This window comes from Rhinoraja longicauda, chromosome 35 (genome assembly GCF_053455715.1).
Source record: "Rhinoraja longicauda isolate Sanriku21f chromosome 35, sRhiLon1.1, whole genome shotgun sequence".
In the NCBI taxonomy this organism is placed as follows: domain Eukaryota; kingdom Metazoa; phylum Chordata; class Chondrichthyes; order Rajiformes; family Arhynchobatidae; genus Rhinoraja; species Rhinoraja longicauda.
This window is the reverse complement of record NC_135987.1, coordinates 8726878-8737915: the sequence shown is the minus strand read 5'-3', so window position 1 is coordinate 8737915 and position 11038 is coordinate 8726878. Positions and strand designations below refer to the sequence as shown.

The following is an 11038-nucleotide window of genomic DNA, read 5'->3' as shown; positions in this document are numbered from 1 at the left end:
CTAGACAACAGACACTAGACACTAGATACTAGACAATAGACAACAGACAATAGATACTAGACAATAGACAACAGACACTAGACACTAGATACTAGACAACAGACACTAGACACTAGATACTAGACAATAGACACTAGACAGTAGACACTAGACAATAGGTAACAGGCACTAGACACTAGACAACAGACTCTAGACAACAGACACTAGACAATAGACAACAGACACTAGACAATAGACAATAGACAATAGACAACAGACACTAGACAATAAACAATAGACACTAGACACTGGACAATAGACAACAGACACTAGACACTAGACAATAGATAATAGACACTAGATAATAGACAACAGACACTGGACACTAGACAATAGACAACAGACACTAGACAATAAACAATAGACACTAGACACTGGACAATAGACAACAGACACTAGACACTTTGAGCCAGCACCACCATTCAATGTGATCATGGCTGATCATTCTCAATCAGTACCCCGTTCCTGCCCTCTCCCCATACCCGAATAGGAGGCAAACGCCTCCGCTGTCACGCTGTGAAAACAGAGAGGATGAGACGGAGTTTCTCCCCACAGGCCATCAGGACTGTTAACTCTCATATCACCAGGGACTAATTTAATTTACCGTATTAATTTATTTTTTGTGTTAAAATATTTTTTTTTCTCTATTCTGTTTGGTAGTTTTAGCACAATCCGCAGGCGTTGCCACTTTCATTTCACTGCACATCTTGTGTATGTATGTGACAAATAAACTCGACTTGACGTTTCGGGTCGAGACCTTTCTTCAGACTGCACTGAAGGGCTTCCACTTGAAGTGTAAGAAAATAACTGCAAATGCTGGTACAAATCGAAGGTATTTATTCACAAAAATGCTGGAGTAACTCAGCAGGTCAGGCAGCATCTCAGGAGAGAAGGAATGGGCGAGACCCTTCTTCAGACTGATGTCAGGGGGACGGGACAAAGGAAGGAGACTTGAAGAGCCAATATGAGGCTGATGGGCCGAATAGTCTCCTGTGTGCTCTGGGTTGGGCTATCTCCAGTGAGACTGGGGTGTTGAGGCATTCAATGCTCCCCCCCCCCCCCCCCCCCCCCCTGTGTTCTGGCTCGCAACCTGCCCGGGTGTTTGGAGAGTCTTGGGGAAGGTTTGACAACTTCTGTCTTGACTCACTGCCAAGGTGGGCTGGCGATGACACACGACTTCTGTCTTGACCCACTGCCAGGTGGGCTGGCGAGCCCCGCCCAGCCTCTCCGCCCATTGCAACTTCAGCGCAACTTAGCGTTGTATCTCCTTAGTTTCAGCTCCCTCCTGCGCTGGGATCATTCGCGGTGCCAGCCCCAGCCCCAGCCCCAGCCCCAGCCCCGGCCCCAGCCCCGGCCCCAGCCCCAGCCCCAGCCCCAGCCCCAGCCCCAGCCCCAGCCCCAGCCCCAGACCTGCCTGCATCTCTCGGGGGTGGAGGAGGGGGACAAGGAGGACCCCACCGACCGCAGCCATGCAATTGCTGGACCTTGCCCAGACGGGACCGCGCTGAAGAGCCAATCTAAGTTGGACCTGCCCCCCCCCCCCCCCCCCCCGGCGGCAGCGGTGATTGCGTTGGGATCCGACACTACCCGGAGCTCAAGATGAAACCCCAGCGTTGCAATTCCACCCGGTGGCCGGCTCTGGACCGGAGGAGCGGTCAGCCGTGACCGCCGCCTGGACCTGGCCGCCTTCAACCCCGGACTTTGCCCCAAGAGTACTGGAAACACAAGTAAGACATTCCCTTCCCTGGTTGCTCCCTTCCCTGTTTCCCCTCCTTCCCTGATTGCCCCTCTCTCTGCTTGCCCCCTTCCCTGTTTCCCCTCCTTCCTTGCTTGCCTCCTTCCCTGGTTACCCCCTTCCCTGTTTGCCCCCTTCCCTGGTTACCCCCTTCCGTGTTTGCCCCATTCCCTGCTTACCCCCTTCCCTGCTTGCCCCCTTCCCTGTTTGCCCCCTTCCCTGCTTGCCCCCTTCCCTGTTTGCCCCCTTCCTTGCTTGCCCGATTCCCTGTTTGCCCCCTTCCTTGCTTGCCCGATTCCCTGTTTGCCCCTTCCTTGCTTGCCCCTTCCCTGTTTGCCCCTTCCTTGCTTGCCCCTTCCCTCTTTCCCCTCCTTCCTTGCTTGCCCCCTTCCCTGCTTGCCCCCTTCCTTGCTTGCCCCCTTCCCTGTTTCCCCTCCTTCCCTGCTTGCCCCCTCCCTGATTGCCCCCTCCCTGATTGCCCCCTTCCCTGCTTGCCCCCTTCCCTGATTGCCCCCTTCCCTGGTTTCCCCTCCTTCCCTGATTGCCCCCCTCCCTGCTTGCCCCCTTCCCTGATTGCCCCCTTTCCTTGCTTGCCCCCTCCCTGTTTGCCCCCCTTGCGCGCGGCGACATTTGAGGCAATTTGCTGCACGAACTTGTGATCAGATCTGGTGAAGCCAGGGGTTCAATGCGGGAGCGGGGGGTCCCACGGTGTGATTTAAAACAGGGACAATGCCTACCCCTGTGGCCCTGATTAACCACCGGGTAACGTTTTGTTGAGCAAGGCAGTTTTTTTAATACAGCATCCTTCCAGAAATGCATAAACTACCAGAAGGAACGTGGATAGTTATAAAACTAGGTCGTGTGCATGGGTTGGGTCTTTGGTGGTTGAATTAAGGAAAGTTGTTGACCTTGCTGGTGAGAAGTGGTAGCACTTTGGGAGGTGTGTGCTTGTGTGTGGTTGTGTTGGGACACTGACTGCCCGCGGCACTTTCATTCCCCCAGCGTTCATTTTCGTGGAGATCAGGGGCAGTGAAACATTGGCTCCCGGTGGCACAGAGGTTATTAGGTCATAAGGTCATAAGTGATAGGAGTATCATTCGGCCATTTGGCCCATCAAGTCAACTCTGCCATTCAATCATGGCTGATCTATCTCTCCCTCCCAGCCCCATTCTCCTGCTTTCTCCACACAACCTCTGACACCTGTACTAAACAAAAATCTATCTATAGGCAGCAGTGTTGAAGTCTTAATGCTGGAGTGACCCTTGAACAGAATTGGAATCTCACTGGATTGGAAAGGCAACCAGGATTGCGGCTTTTGTTGCTGGTTTAAACGCATGGATCAGAGCAAGATTCCGTGTTACAAGTTTCAAAACTGATCTGGACACCACTACAAATCATCGTAAGCGAAGAAAGACACAAAATGCTGGAGTAACTCAGCGGGTCAGGCAGCATCTCTGGAGAAAGGAAAAGATGACGTTTTGGGTGGAGGACATTCTTCAGACCAAGAGTCAGGGGAGTGGTAAACGAGAGATATAAAAGTACATAGAACAAATGAATGAAGGATATGCAAAAAGCAATGACGATCAAGGAAAGGTGGAGCCCACAATGGTCCATTGTTGGCTTTGGGGAAGGTGATAATGAGTGATACGAACAGTGAAACTCAGCAGGGCGACAGTGAAACTAACAGGACGATTAAGGTGGGGCAGGGATAGAGAATGAGGAGATGCAAAGGTTACTTGAAGTTAGAGAAATCACTATTAATGCCGCTGGGTTGTCAGATGCCCAAGCAAAATATGAGGTGATCATTATAAGTGGCTGGGCCCACTTTGGGATGGACCTGTTACATTGAGAGAGATACAACGTGGAAACAGGGCCTTAGGCCCATCAAATCCATAATAACCATCGATCACCTATTCTCACTAGTTCTACGTCCTCCCATCTTCTCATCCACTCCCTACACACTAAGGGCAATTTTACAGAGTCCAATTAATCTACACAACTGCATGTCATCGGGAAACCCACACAGTCACAGGAAGAACATGCAAACACCACACAAACAGCACCCTCGGCGAGGATCGGACCTGGGTCTCTGGCGCTGTGAGGCAGCAGCTCTACCAGCTGTGCCACTCTGCTGCCCTTGAGCAAGAGTATTGGTGTAGGAGAAAGAGTTAGGCCCCACACAATTTCATTTGGTTTCTCTACCACCATTTGGTTAAAGCATTTGCTGTGCTTTTTGTATCTCTTGTATTCAAACTCTGCATGAGCCAATCTTGCCCTCGCCAGCAAGACACAGATGTGTTGGAATGTAATTGCACAACCCTGACTGCCCGGCAGTAATCTTGCTCAAGTGACCTTTTATTTCACTGTACCAAATGATCACTTTCCACTCCCACTCTCCCACATGCCTGCATAAATATGGTCAAAATATCACAGTGAATCCATGTCAGTCCAGTTTGAAACAGTTATGAATACACACTCATATGCTGTGGAAAAAGTTATAGCTAACATTGCCGTTGCCCAGGTTACTGAAAATACTAAGTGCATAGGAAGGAACTACAGATGCTGGTTTATACCGAAGATAGACACAAAATGCTGGAGGATCTCAGCAGGACAGGCAGCATCTGTGGGCAGAAGGAACTGGTGGCATTTCGGGTCGAGACCCTTCTTCAGACTGCTATCTAGAATGCTATCTAGCCAGACTAACTGACATCCATTGGATTGCCATGGACAATATAGGCTGGATGAGAATAAACCTTGTTGGGTACAGTGGCCATTTAATCACCCACTCATTGTAAGTCTAAAACAGGTTCTCAAGATAAAAACTCAAAATGCTGGAGGAACTCGGTGGATCAGCGTGCATATGGGAAGGGAATGGATGGGTAACGTTATGGTCAGGAAGCATCTGAGTCTGAGGAGGGTCCAGACCTGAAGCATCATCTGTCCATCCCTTCCACGGATGCTCCCTGGCCTGACCCACTGAGTTCCTCCAGCACTTCGTGTTTTGCTCAAAATTGCAGAATCTACAGTTCCTTGTGTCGACAATTTCTTTGAAAAGTTGACCGAGCTTCACAGGGAACTGGTTTATGTTAACAATAATCCAAAATTACGACTACTGGGAGATGCATTGTATTTATTCTCCGATAATGCATTTCACAGCCGAGACGTTTCGACATCCACTTACACTTTCTGTCAGAGTATATTTTGATATCAAATATTGATGCGGAGGGATCTGTTTTTAAAATGATTTGATGAAATGGAGAAAATACTGCCTCACAGCGCCGGAGACTCGGGTTTAATCCTGACTATGGGTGCTGTCTACGGAGTTTGTACGTTCTCCCTGTGACCACGTGGGTTTTCCCGCCAGTACTCGGGTTTCCTTCCACTTTCCACCAATGAGCAGGTTTGTGGGTTAATTGGCTTCTGTAAATTGCCCCCTAGTGTGTAGGATGTTGAAAGTGGGATAACATATAACTAGTGGATGGATGATCAATGGTCCATGTAGACTTTGCATGCTGTATCTCGAAACCTAAACTCTGGCATCTCAGTCCTCCAGCATGGAAACAAATCCTTTGGCCCATCATGTCCATGCCTACCATCAAGAATCTCTTTATGCAGAGAGAATAGTTAATGTTGCAGGCTCATGAAACTTTTATTAGAATACTAGACCAAGAGGAGCCGTTGGGCCCAAACCTCTCCTGCATTGGTGCAGCACCCTCTCCTCCCCCCTCCCTCCCCACCCCCCTCCCTCCCCACCCCCCTCCCCCCCACTTCCCTTTCCCCCTCAAACCCCCCTTGTCCACCCTCACAGCGATAATGCTGTAGATTTGCTCCAAAGCTGGCAGTACCTGGAGCCGGGCTTCTACAGTACCGCCTCCATGTTGGAAGCTATTGGATTGAATGAAACTTTGCCCAGGAAGTCCTGCCTGTGGTTTGAAGGTGAGGTGAGAATGCCTTCCATGGCATTCAAGGCAGAACATGACTGAGTGCAGCATTAGGGACCCCAGTGACACTGAACTAGCTTCTCCTTACCAAGAAATTAACCACTTTTGCTGGTGCATCTCCATTAAAATGGTTTGATTATCACTTTTTTGATGTTTAATGTTATTATCTTTGTCAAAACTGTACATGGATAGGAAAAGAGTAGAAGGATGTGGGCAAATGGGATTAGCATAGATAGGTATCATGGTGGGATTGACAAGGTGGGCCAACAAGTTCCTGCTGTATGACTCTGATTTGTTCATCAATATGTCTGGTATTTGTCAATATGTCTGGTATTGGCATTGACTGGAGTATATTAAACTCAAAGGAGGTAGACACAAAAAGCTGGAGTAATTCAGCAGGCCGGGCAGCGTCTCTGGAGAGAAGGAATGGGTGACCCTTCGGGTCGAGACCCTTCTTCAGACTGAAGATAGACACAAACGCTGGAGTAACTCAGCGGGTCAGGCAGCATCTTTGGAGAGAAGGAATGGGTGATGTTTCCGATCGAGATCCTTCTTCAGACTGAGACTCAGAGGAGTATTTGTGGTTACAATTGCGTAACAATATCAGTCACGGGGAATTGCCCCGGGAACTCTTTAGAATAGAAGTTAACATTTCATGTCCACACAAATACCTAGAAAACATATGGATGGGGGTTGCTAAATACCAAGTAATGGTTATGTACGTGACCATATGAATTGGGAACTGGAACTGGCTATTTGGTCTCTTGAATCTGCTTTGCTGTTTAATAAGATCATGGCTGATAAGACTGTAACCTCAACTTCCCACTCCTGTCTACCTGCAGGAAGTTTTCACTCCCTTGCCTATGAAGAACCTATGTACTTTTGCTTGACTATTACCATCATGAGAGTCTAACCATCATTCACTGACATAAGAAGGCATTAACATTGTTGAATCTTTGTCCAGCAACTTGCCTGGCATCAATATTGATTCGAACCATAACTAGGTATCCTTAAGTATCATGGCTAAAAAGGCAGAGGGGAATGACAAACTTGGTGGCTCACCAAAACCTTTCCACCATTTACATATGGGCAGTGTAATGGAATAAATTCAATTTTTCGGGAAGAAAAACTGGGCGGTCACGGTGGCGCAGCGGTAGAGTTGCTGCCTTACAGCGAATGCAGCTCCGGACACCCGGGTTCGATCCCGACTACGGGTGCCGTCTGTACGGAGTTTGTACGTTCTCCCCATGACTTGCGTGTGTTTTCTCTGAGATCTTCGGTTCCCTCCCACACTCCAAAGACGTGCAGGTTTGTAGGTTCATTGGCTTGGTAAATGTAAAAATTGTCCCTAGTGGGTGTGGGATGGTGTTAACGTGCAGGGATCGCTGGTCAGCGCAGACCCGGTGGGCCGAAGGGCCAGTTTCCGCGCTGTATCTCTAAACTAAACGAAAATTACAGCTCAGTCAAGATACTCGGTGCCAGCCACGGTAACACGTGTACCTTGCCTACAGACACCGCCTTCTTTGGAGCAAATCCTCAGCATTACTGCCATCATCTTCTCATGAAAATTTCGTCAGGCTGAAACATCATCATTGGATCTAATACTGTACGATATTCCTGACCATATACATGCTGTACCTCAACTCCCCCTTCCACTCCCAGTCTGACATTTCTGTCATGGGCCTCCTCCAGTGCCATAGTGAGGCCCACCGGAAATTGGAGGAACAGCACCTCATATTTGGCCTGGGCAGCTTGCCCTCCTCCTTCCCAGTTTTCCCACTGTCTTCCTGTCTCCACCTATATCCTTCCTTTGTCCCGCCCCCCTGATATCAGCCTGAAGATGAGTCTCGACCCGAAACGTCACCCATTCCCTCTCTCCTGTGATGCGGCCTGACCTGCTGAGTTACTCCAGCATTTTGTGAATAAATACCTTCGATTTGTACCAGCATCTGCAGCTATTTTCTTACACTACATGCTGTGAGCTCCATTCAGTATAAAGGAATTATGTTTCCACATAGTTGGTTTATTTCCAACAAGTTGCGTTGGAAGAAAACAATGTGCTGGAATTATAGGACTCCTCCATGCACTCTTGCAGCATGCATAAGGAGTATGTAAATGGTTAATTCTGATCTCAAATGTTACCTTCTGAACAAGTCCTAGAAATGAACGAATGCACACAGCCAAAAAATGTGATGCCATCTCATTTCCCCATTCATTGCTGTTAACCATGTGTTTCTTTAATGTGACTTATCCTTAAGTATGCTCCACTTCCTTAAGATGCTCCACTGCCTTAGAAACATAGAAACATAGAAACATAGAAAATAGGTGCAGGAGTAGGCCATTCGGCCCTTCGAGCCTGCACCGCCATTCAATATGATCATGGCTGATCATCCAGCTCAGTAACCTGTACCTGCCTTCTCTCCATACCCACTGATCCCTTTAGCCACAAGGGCCACATCTAACTCCCTCTTAAATATAGCCAATGAACTGGCCTCAACTACCTTCTGTGGCAGAGAATTCCACAGACTCACCACTCTCTGTGTGAAGAAATGTTTTCTCATCTCGGTCCTAAAAGACTTCCCCCTTTTCCTTAAGCTGTGACCCCTGGTTCTGGACTTCCCCAACATCGGGAACAATCTTTAAGATGCTCCACTTCCTTAAGATGCCCCACTGTCAACTGCATTTATTTTAGTCCATCAAAAGTCACAGTCAAGCAATACTTATTTAGTTGCTTCATGAACAACAGGGGGTAATCACTGGGATACAGATAAAATTCCGCCATAACTAGACAGTTGCGTTCCTAAGAAGCCTCCTGTTATAAAACATTACGTTGAGTCAATGGGGAGAAGTGGGTTCTGTGCTCGGGAGTTTCAGACTAGCAGTAACAGAGTTATTTCTTTCCAAGATTTTAAAAAAAAACTGCACGCTGAACTCTATTGTTCAGTAGAGTATCATTGTACAAGTTTTATGAGAAGCAAATTTCAATGACAACTTGTGTTTGAAGTAGCAACTGTGTTGTTATTAGAATGATTACTGTATGGAGGTTACACGGAACATTTTTTTTAAGAGAGCCTTTTTCTTCTGCTTGTAAATTTTCAAAGTAACTTCCAAGTGGACCTAAAGTTCCCGATTGAAATCGTGATATAACCAATTAGGCCTGCGTAGAAAAACAATGTGTCCATAATTCATTGTGATCGGACCATCAGACCATAAGGTGTAGGAGCAGAATTAGGCCATTCAGCCCATTGAGTCTACTCTGCCATTCAGTCATGGCCGATCTATTTTTTCCTCTCAGCCCCATTCTCCTGCCTTCTCCCTGTAACCTTTGATGCCCTTCCTGAACAAGAACCGACCAATCTGTGCCTTAAAAGTACCCTATGTCTCGGGGTTCATATCCAATTTGCATTGTGAAAATGTGTAGGAAGGAACAGTCTGAAGAAGGGTGTCGACCCAAAACGCCACCCATTCCTTCTCCCCAGAGATGCTGCCTGTCCCGCTGAGTTACTCCAGCATTTTGTGTTTATCTTAGACAATAGACAATAGGTGCAGGAGTAGGCCATTCGGCCCTTCGAGCCAGCACCACCATTCAATGTGATCATGGCTGATCATTCTCAATCAGTACCCCGTTCCTGCCTTCTCCCCATACCCCCTGACTCTGCTATCCTTAAGAGCTCTATCTAGCTCTCTCTTGAATGCATTCAGAGAATTGGCCTCCACTGCCTTCTGAGGCAGAGAATTCCACAGATTTACAACTTGCATTGTGAAAACATGTGTAATAGCAGAGCTACCTGTTAATTTAAAAAAAAACTACCTATTAATCTCTTTGTTAGACTTACTTTCACAATATGGTGCAGAATTGGGAGCTATGAAATATATCTTTCAACATTTTATTAAATTTCACTATCCCTTTACTTTCCTTGTGTTGAACTGATGTGAAAGAAATGGAATTGGAGTCCACTTGCTCTGTTGATCTTTGCTCATTCCACCCATGCGAGAGAGCACTGATCAGTGTCTTATCTTTATGACACTGATAAGGTGAACTTAGCTGCACGCCTTAAGTCCATACATGAGGGCAAGGGGGGTACCTGTTTGGTTCTGACTTGGGGAAGTGTTTAAGATCAAATGAAAAACCTGCAAATGCTGGAAATTGGAAATAAAAATGGAAAACTCAGGAAGTGCACGGATGAGCACTGAGTTCATTCATGTAAAATGGCAATGTAATGGAATACATTCAATTTTTTAAGAAGGTTACAGCTCCAACGTCAGTCAAGACACTCGCCAGCAGCCAGGATAACAGTCTGAAGAAGGGTCTCGACCCGAAACGTCACACATTCTTTCTCCCGAGATGCTGCCTGACCCGCTGAGTTACACAGGGCAGGACAGTCACAGCGGGGAGGGCAGGTGAGTGGTTTCTCAGGCCATGCACTCCTTGTGCCGTTTATGCAAGGCTTCCATGTGCTTCTGATGCATGGACTTGAGGTTCTCAGTGCCATCTGGAACACTCCATCTCTGCTTTGTGTTGTCAAGGGCCAGGAGCTCAGCGGAGGTGTTGCATTTTTAAATGAGGCTTTGAACCTTTTCCTTTGTCCACCTGATAGTTTCCTCCCCAAAGCCGAGCGTGGACTGGCTTTGAGAGCTTGGTATCGTAAACCCTAATCACCCGGACTCCCCTGTGTTGCTGATGGAGTGTAGCTGGAACCTTAGTGTTGGGAATGTCAGCCTAGAAGAGGAGACTGATGTTGGTCTGCTTATCCTTCCCAATAAATGTGGAGGGAGGATTTTGCAAAGACAACCACAGGGCGGCATCTCTCAACTGCCTGCTGCAGGTAGTCCAGGTCTCAAAACATGTAAGAGGCCAGTGACCACGATAACCAAGTCTGAGGTCTTGATCTTCAAACATCCTTTGCTTCTATGGATCAAAGATGTGCTGGTGATATTGATGGCAGTGGTTTAGTTTCATCAACGAGGCTTCCCTTTGCTGATGGGTGTCCTCATGATATGAGAAATGGTCCATGCTATCCAGGGTCTTGCTATAAATCTTTATTATTGTCAGTGGGTGATGTTATGTAGCAGGAGCAGGTAGACACAAAATGCTGGAGTAACTCAGCGGGTCAGGCAGCATCTCGGGAGAGAAGGAATGGGTGACGTTTCGGGTCGAGACCCTTCTTCAGACTGATGTCAGGGGAGGGGGCGGGACAACGATAGGATGTAGTCAGAGACAGTAAGACTAGTGGGAGAACTGGGAAGGGGGAGGGGATCTAGAGGGAAAGCAGGGACTAACTGAAGTTCGAGGTTAATGTTCATACTGCTGGGGTGTAAACTA

The 11038-nt window shown here is 47.6% G+C and overlaps 1 protein-coding gene across 1 annotated transcript in view; it reads left to right on the top strand.

The window, feature by feature from the left end:
* The first annotated feature begins 1621 nt into the window (after positions 1 to 1621).
* The window catches only part of ptpn20 (protein tyrosine phosphatase non-receptor type 20), a 273022-nt gene continuing 263605 nt past the window's right edge, over positions 1622 to 11038 (top strand). Inside the window, exon 1 of the mRNA XM_078428348.1 lies at positions 1622 to 1766. The gene's annotated coding sequence lies outside the window, so the exon portion shown is untranslated. The remainder of the gene's footprint in view (positions 1767 to 11038) is intronic.